This window comes from Pleurodeles waltl, chromosome 7 (genome assembly GCF_031143425.1).
Source record: "Pleurodeles waltl isolate 20211129_DDA chromosome 7, aPleWal1.hap1.20221129, whole genome shotgun sequence".
Lineage (NCBI taxonomy): Eukaryota > Metazoa > Chordata > Amphibia > Caudata > Salamandridae > Pleurodeles > Pleurodeles waltl.
Window position 1 is genome coordinate 752,566,113 of NC_090446.1, and position 8,387 is coordinate 752,574,499.

Sequence of the window (8,387 nt, forward strand, 5' to 3'; positions counted from 1 at the left end):
GAAAAACTAACCAGATCACAAAAACAGGAGCAGAAGAAAGTGTTTTTCAGGGACAATACTCATGAAACTACCCCTCAAACGAGTTCCAAGAAACAGATTCTGTCCATTGCAGGCAGTTCCGACAATCGCAGTGGGATAACCCCACATTGAAAAACGTCAGAGCCCTGACTCATGATGTCCCAACGGTAGGTCCGTATTTTCAAATCAGTAATGATTTGTTATATCGAGTGTGTCCTTCATCAAGTAGCAGAACACCTCAGTTAGTAGTTCCACAAGACTACAGAGAACAAGTACCTAATCCGGCACATGGTGATACCGGAGAAGGTCATTTAGGAAGAGAGAAGACGGAGGAATCCATAACAAAGAGGTGTTATTAGCCCAGGGTATATGGTGATATACAGAAACACTGTCAACTATGTCCCAAATGTTAGCTGGTTAATCCCTCCAAAGATCCCAAAGCTCACCTCCTTTCCTTACCAATCATAGAGACTCCCTTTACTAGGGTGGGTATGGATCTGGTGGGACCCCTGATACAATCCGCCAAAGGTCACCAATACCTCTTAGTGCTGTTAGAGTATGCAACTAGATACCTCGAAGCTATCCACTGGCGAGTATGACTTCTAAAACTGTGGCTCAGGCCATGATTGAGTTATTTTACTGAGATAGATTCCCAAAAGAGCCCCTAACAGATCAGGGAACCCCCTTTATGTCCCGGTTAATGTCCGAAGTTTGTCAGACTCTCGGAGTCCAGCAAATATGGACATCAGTTTATCATCCTCAGACCAATGGTCTCATTGAACGGTATAACAAAACCATCAAAAATCTCTTATGTAAAGTCATTAACAAGGCTGGTGAAAATTGGGAGAAGAAATTACCTTTGGTATTATATGCCCTAAGAACCCTCATACAGGGCCAGATGTAGCAAATTTGGAAATTGCGACTTGCAATTCGCAATTTCCAATGCAGAACACCGTCTGCGACTCGCTATGGGGTCGCAATGACCCACCTCATTAATATTCATGAGGTGGGTCGCAAATTGCGGCCCCATAGCGAGTCTAGGCACTCACAAACATGGAGGCCTGCTGTAGTCAGCAGACCTCCATGTTCGTGACTGCTTTTAAATAAAGCATTTTTTTTTTTTTAAGTGTAGCCCGTTTTCCTTAAAGGAAAACGAGCTGCACTTAAAAAAAAAAAAAAACCTTTCTTTTCGGAATTTTTTCAGGGCAGGTAGTGGTCCCTTGGACAACTACCTGCCCTGAAAAAATATTTGTGGGTCCATTCACAAAGTGGAAGGGGTCCCATTGGGACCCCTTCTAATTTGCGAGTGGGTTACCATCCACTTGAAGTGGATGGTAACTGCGACACCACTTGCGACCGCATATGCGGTCGCAAATGGTATTGCATACCACTCCGAATCGCAAATAGGAAGGGAACACCCCTTCCTATTTGCGATTCTGAAATGCATATTGCGAGTCGGTCCCGACTCGCAATATGCATTTCTGAATAGGAAACTGGAATTTGCGAGTCGCAAACGGCAATTTTTGCCGTTTGCGACTCGCAATCAGTTTCCTGCATCTGGCCCACAGTCTTCCATGGGACATAGCCTATTTGAAATCCTGTTGGAAGAAAACCACATACCTTTTTGGAGATGCTAGCTGAACAATGGGAGGAAACAGAAGAGGAAATAAAGGATGTACTCACATATACTAGTGAGCTAAACGATAGTTGATCTATCATTTGGGAGGAGGTCCATTAATATTTGAAGAAGCTCAGCTGAGACAGAAAACATATTAGAATGCAAAAGTAAAACATGCGAGTTGACAATAGGAGAGCAAGTGTTGATTCTTTTACCAACCACTGAGAACAAACTATTGGCTCATTGGCAGGGACCCTGTACATTAAATGAAAAAGTAACTCCCGTAACATACAGAGTGGAGAAGCCGGGTCAAGTAGAAGCCAAATATATCATATTAATCTCTTGAAAGTATGGCATGGAAAAGAAGCACAGACCAGTAATTTGTTTATTACTACCTGTTCTGAAACAGAAATACCCATGTATCCTACTCTTCTGATATCCGAACAAAAAATATGCCCCATTTTGGTACTAATCTCATTCCTGATCAATATTCTTAACTAGAAGATATAGTGCCTACCAATCCAGAAGTCTTTTCGAAAATACCGGGTAGAACCCATCTTATAAAACATCATATTCATACTGTAAACAGTTGAGTGTCCCGACAAAGACCATATCGGATACCAAATCCAGAAAGCAGTTGGTCGAAAAGGAAGTTATGGAGATGTTGAAAGCAGTGATTATTGAACCCTCATCTAGCCCCTGGTGTTCCCCTATAGTCCTGGTCCCCAAACCGGATGGCTCTATCCGGTTTTGCATCCATTTTAGACAAGTAAATGCCCTTTCCCATTTCGATACATATCCCACGCCGTGGATAGATGATCTCCTAGAACGGTTAGGGAAGGCGCAATACATGACTACTTTGGATTTAACGTAGGGATATTGGCAGATTCCACTAGAGGAAAGTGATAAAGAGAAAACAGCCTTTGCCACACCCTCAGGTTTATATCACTTCACAATACTACCTTTTCACTTACATGGGGCACCAGCCACTTTCCAGAGATTAAGGGCCAGATGTAGCAAACAAAAAATGTGCGACTCGCAAAATGCGAGTCGCAAATCGAAATGCAGGTAAAATAACAGTGCCGAAATAGCGACTCGCACCTGGAGTCGCAACGCAGTGAGCGAGTCCGCCGATTGCGAGGTCGATTTTTGCGACCGTGCAAAAAACAAACTCGCAATTTGCGAGTGTGTGTTGCAAATTGCGATTAGCTTGTTAATTGCTTACAGGTGCTGCAGAACACTCCAGAAACCACTCCAGAACACTCTGGAAACACTTCCTGGCACATGATGATGACATCACAGCCAGGAAGTTTACAAATACACCTGGGAGGAGGGAGGACCACACCCTTTTTAACTGCTGAACTGCACACAGGAGAAACAGCAGCTGCAATGGAAGGAACTCCAAGGAAAAGAAAACTGAAGTTCTCAGAGAGGGAGCTGGAGGTGCTGACAGATGAATGCTGTCAGCACTATGACAAATTATTTGGGAGGGCAGCCCTCAATGTGCCTGAAGCCACCAAACGACAGCTGTGGCAGGACATCCAGGATAAAATTAACTCCCTGGGGGTGAGCCACATGAGTATAGATGAAATTAAAAAAAGGTGGTATGACCTCCGCTCCCGGACCAAGGAGAGGGTGGCTGAAAGACTCCGGGAGATGAGAGGCACAGGAGGGGGACCTTCGTCAGTACCACCACCCACACCCCTGGAAGAAAGGGTGGAGGAAACCCTGGACCAGGAGGCAGTATCCGGATTTGGGGACCTGGACACCTCAGAGCCCACCACATCAACCGGTGAGTACCATGTGACATGTCTGTACCCCTATCAATGCCATACCCCCACCCACCATGTAGACAGGGGCATGCTCAACCAAGATAGCTCCATTTCAGGGTAGCAAACACCAGAATTATGCATTATGGGAAATGTAGTCAAGTAGGCAGTTCATAGGCAAATGTTTATTTGGAAGTGTGCAACAGATAGGAGACACTGACAGTCTGTTCCCCATGTCCCACAGGTCTCCCACTAGACACCACCACAACTCACAGCAGCCAGCCTCATGAGGACAGCTCCCACCTGCACGGCCAACATCATCCCTGTAATATCCACACCTGCTGCACTTGTGTCCCAGGACGCTGCGCCAGCAACAGGCAGAAGTGAGACAGTGGAAAACACAGGGCAGCCAACGCTGCGCAGGCGACGCAGGTCCAGAAGATCAGGGCTGCAGGCTGCGTCCGGCCATCAACCTCCCAGCCACAGTGAGGCACAGCTGCTGCGTGGTCAGCGCCTACAAAACAACATTTTAGGGAGGATTAGTGGTGTGCTGCACCGCTTTGTCCGCAACAATGAGGCCAGCATGCAGCAACTTAACTCAAGAATCGACACGATAACCACAAACACTGGGGACCTTGCCCTGGCCATAAGGGATCTTGCGGCAGGACGAGGCCGAGGGTGGGCAGCGCAGGGACAGTCAGCTCCTGCAAAGACTGGATAGGATGGCCACATCCATCGGCAGGCTGGCTATGAACACCACAGGCCTGTCGAGGAGGACAGTTGGCCTCCAGGTCGAAATGGGCCATTTTGCAGGGGATGTGGCTAGGGTCCTGGGACGTCTCACACACGTCATAGACCTAATGGAGGTACGGCATCTGTCCAGGGGCACAGGGGAAACACCCCAGGACAGTGAGGAGGGCTCTACAGTGAGCAGTGTCTCTGCCACAGACACTAGGGTGCTACGGAGTACGAGGCAGAGCACAGCAGAAGCACCAGGGACCAGCCAGGCTGGCAGGAGCCGCAGAAGGACATAGACATTACCCTGGACCTGTTGATGTGGCACATAAGATCAATGTGCCCCATGCATGGTTTGCATTTACATGCCCATGAACAGTCATTACTTGTATATAGTTCTATTTCTGCACTAATTAAATAGTTTTTCTGTTCCACTTAACAAATGGTGTTTTTGGTCAATAGGTGAGTATGGTTGGAGTTGACACGTACCTTCCAAAGTATTGTGTTGCGATGTGTTCCCGTCTCAGTCTGCCTTGATTAGCTATACTCCGATCCCCATGATGGTAATGTGGTTTCTCTTGCTCTTCATCATCAGGATCTGGGTCAGCAGGGGTGAGAGGTAGCCCACGTCGGGTGGCTATGTTGTGGAGGATGGCGCATGCAACCACAATTTTGAATGCTGTAATGGGGGTATACTGGAGGGCACCTCCACTGCGGTGGAGGCATCGGAATCTTGCTTTCAGGAGTCCAACAGTGCGCTCTATCAGGTTCCTGGTCCTCTTATGTGCATTGTTGTATCGCCTCTCACATTCATTGCTGGGTGTTAAAAAGGGAGTCATAATCCATGGCCTTAGAGCATATGCACTGTCACCTGTTGGGCACAAAAAGAACACTGTTAGAAAGTCCTGGTTGGTGTGCACAGTGACCTGTGTGTATGTCTGCAAGGTGTATGTAGCTCTACCTAGGAGGTATCCGTCTCCAAACTCCCCACGTTCCAGGTGTTGATGTATCCCACTATGCCTAAAAATGTAGGAGTCATGGGTACTGCCTGGAAACTTAGCTACAATGTCAGTGATGACATAATGGGCGTCACAAACAACCTGTATATTCAGTGAGTGGGTACACTTTCTGTTGCGGAAAAGATGTTCCAGGTTTCCAGGGGGGCATATTTGAATATGTGTCCCATCTACACATCCTATGACATGGGGAAAGTTGGCAATGCGGTAAAAGTCCAGCTTGGTGCTGTTTATTTCTGCCTCATTCCTTGGTAAGTATATGAAGTGAGACATGTGTGTGAGTAAGGCATCTAGGAAGGCCCTCAGGAACCTTGACACTGCACTTTGGGATACCCCACCTGCCACAGCAATGACCCCCTGATGGCTCCCTGAGGCCAAGAGGTGCAGTGAGCATAGCACTTGCACATGCGTAGGGATGGCGCAGCCACGCAGAGTCTGGTGTTCTAGCTGTGGTTTAAGTAAATCAATTAATTCTAGTATGGCAGCGCTGCTAAGGCGGTATTTGTCATATATCTCATCCTCAGTTTGCTGAAAAAGGGTCTGCCTTGTTCTATAAATCTTCTCCTGTCTGTGGCCCCTCCTCCTCCTCTGCTGGGCTGCGTGGACTCTCCTCCTCACTGCTATCAGGTATATCTCCGCCATCTTGAGTAACCCAGATGGCTTCTGGGTCTCCTTTCATACTTTGGTACTGCTTACCACCTGCTCTGAGTTAGTGGTAAATTGCAAGTGCAAAATGGGCTTTTTGCGACTTGTTGCAATTTGCGAGTTGCTATTGCATATGGTTTGCGACTCGCAAATTGCGACTTGCTACTTGCGGGTCGCAAAATGGGGTCACAAATTTTGCGAGTCGCAAACGGCTCACATCGCTTTTTGCAAGTCAGAAATTGGGTTTTTGCATCCCATTTCCGATTTTGCACAGTCGCAAATAGCGATTCGGGCCATTTCCGACTCGCAAAACTTTGCTACATCTGGCCCTAAGTGATATGGTGTTACACCCCTTTCAAGATTATGCGTCTGCATACTTAGACAATATCGTGAAACATGGGAGGATCATATATCACACTTGTCCAACACATTAAAAGCACTTCAACAGGCGGGACTAACAGCAAAACCAGTAAAGTGCAAACTAGGGCAGGATACCATCAATTATTTAGGATATATAATAGGACACGGAACCCTGAAACCACAAATGGAGAAGGTGGACGCTATTACACAAATCCCTGTTCCAAAAAGGAAAAAGATTTCAGAGCTTTCCTGGGCATGGTGGGATATTATAGGCAATTTATTCCCCATTTTTCCAATTTTGCGGCCCCTCTAACTGCCCTACTCGAGGAGAAACAACCTAATCAAATACCCCAACTGACTGACTTGAGGAAAGAATGTTTGCCATGGTTAAAACACCTACTGACTACTGAACCTCTTTTATGTTGCCCAGATTTCCACAGACCCTTCCAAGTCCAAACCGATGCTTCTGATCAAGGGTTAGGAGCTGTTTTGTCTCACATAGGCGATGACGGACAGTACCATCCCATTGTATATCTTAGCGGAAAACTATCCCACAGTGGAAAAGAAATGACTTGCAATAAAGTGGGCCATTAAATCTCTCAGATATTATCTATTAGGACGATCCTTTACTCTTCTTACGGATCATGCTCCCTTAGCCTGGTTATCGAAACACAAAGACACAAATGCTTGTATACTTAGATGGTTCTTATCTCTGCAATCCTTTTCCTTCAAGATACAACACTCCCCTGTATCCCTTCTTTCCAATGCCGACTATTTGTCTCAATATCCATCTCATAAGTGGCTCCAACAGTCACTCTCTAGGGGGAGTGAATGTGATGGTGTGCCAAGACCAGCGCCGGAATGGAAGTACCCCGGGGGCACCTCAGCAAGCAGGGACGCTGTCTCTGAAGAGGTGGAACCACACTGGAACGGAAGCCGCCAGGATAACCCAGAAATGGTGGGGGTTTTAAACCCCATGCTTAGTGGTATCGGGAGGACGGCGGGTGATGGAGGATTTCGAGGGACGGCAGCGTGTGCAGGCAGAGAAGCAGAAAAGACTGCAGGAGAAAGAGGCATTCGAGTGACGGTGGCGTGTGGCGACAGAGAAGCAGCAGATGGAAATGAAAGCTTGGAGACCAGTGGAAAAGACGCTCCGAAGGAAGATGGCGGTCCGGAGGGTACTTTCAACTATGGAGAGAGAAGATGCGCAAAGGCAGGCCACGTTCTGGGAAGAACATGTCCCATGCAGGTACTAGGTTCACCCTCAATGGGATACGGAGAGAAGGGTTTTTTGAAACATTAAAAGGGGGGGGCGGCTGGCTTTGCACGGGGAAGCACAGATGGTTATAAAGAAAGTCTGAGCACCGGGCACATTAAAATAAAGTGAGAAAGCGGAGATCATAGGAAGGCAAGAATGGCACAGGAACGGAGGGAGGAAAGACAAGCACAGTATCTATCGTAAAAAGGAAAAGAAAAGGCAACCGAGATTTCAGAGAAGGAGAGAAAGAGAGATAACAGGCTATAGAACAACCCAGGGCAAGGAAAAAAAATAAAATAAGGAAATTAATTACTGAAAACAGGGCAGGAAAAGGCGAAGGGGAAGACAGGAGGAAAGAAAAGAGACAACAGAGAGAAATACCTTAAAGAAAAGTGGACAGGAAAAGAAAGGGAAAAGTTAAAGAGAGCAAAACGTACCTTCTAAATGGCCTCTTATTTCTTCTTCTCTCCTGTATCCTCCACGGCTGATCACTGAGATGCCCACCTGAAAAACGGAAGAAAGAAGAAACAGAGTCAAGAACCAGAACAGACCCGAGAGGATTTCCAAACAATAGATCATAAAATAAAAGAAAAGAAAAGAAAGAAAGCAAAGTATGGAAAGAATACAATCAAAATAAAATTGTAATAACCCATACAATACACCTGAAAGCCTCCATTATTACTTGACCTGTCACACTGCCGCAAGGGGATCACAGTGCAACTGTGTTTTTGTAATTGGCTCAGTGGTTAGCTGTGACCTTCATGACGTCGGAGTACTCACCACCAACATTGCAGCCCGCTGCGCCACTGTTGGGTAGCACTCTGCTGACGCAGTCAGCGGTTCAGTCTGCATACATCGTAATACAGCAGGCCGGAGAGCGCCAGTGCAGCAGTATTCTTGGGACAAACTCGTAATCGGGCCCATAATCTAAGCTGATGTTAGAATATAGGTTATAAAAACATTACAAA

The 8,387-nt window shown here is 46.7% G+C and overlaps 1 long non-coding RNA gene across 1 annotated transcript; it reads left to right on the forward strand.

Moving 5' to 3' along the window:
• Positions 1-7,077: 7,077 nt before the first annotated feature.
• LOC138247315 (uncharacterized) lies at positions 7,078-8,076 on the forward strand. The gene is made up of 2 exons (XR_011194432.1): positions 7,078-7,410; positions 7,916-8,076. It is a non-coding gene; the product is annotated as an uncharacterized lncRNA (long non-coding RNA).
• Positions 8,077-8,387: the final 311 nt, after the last annotated feature.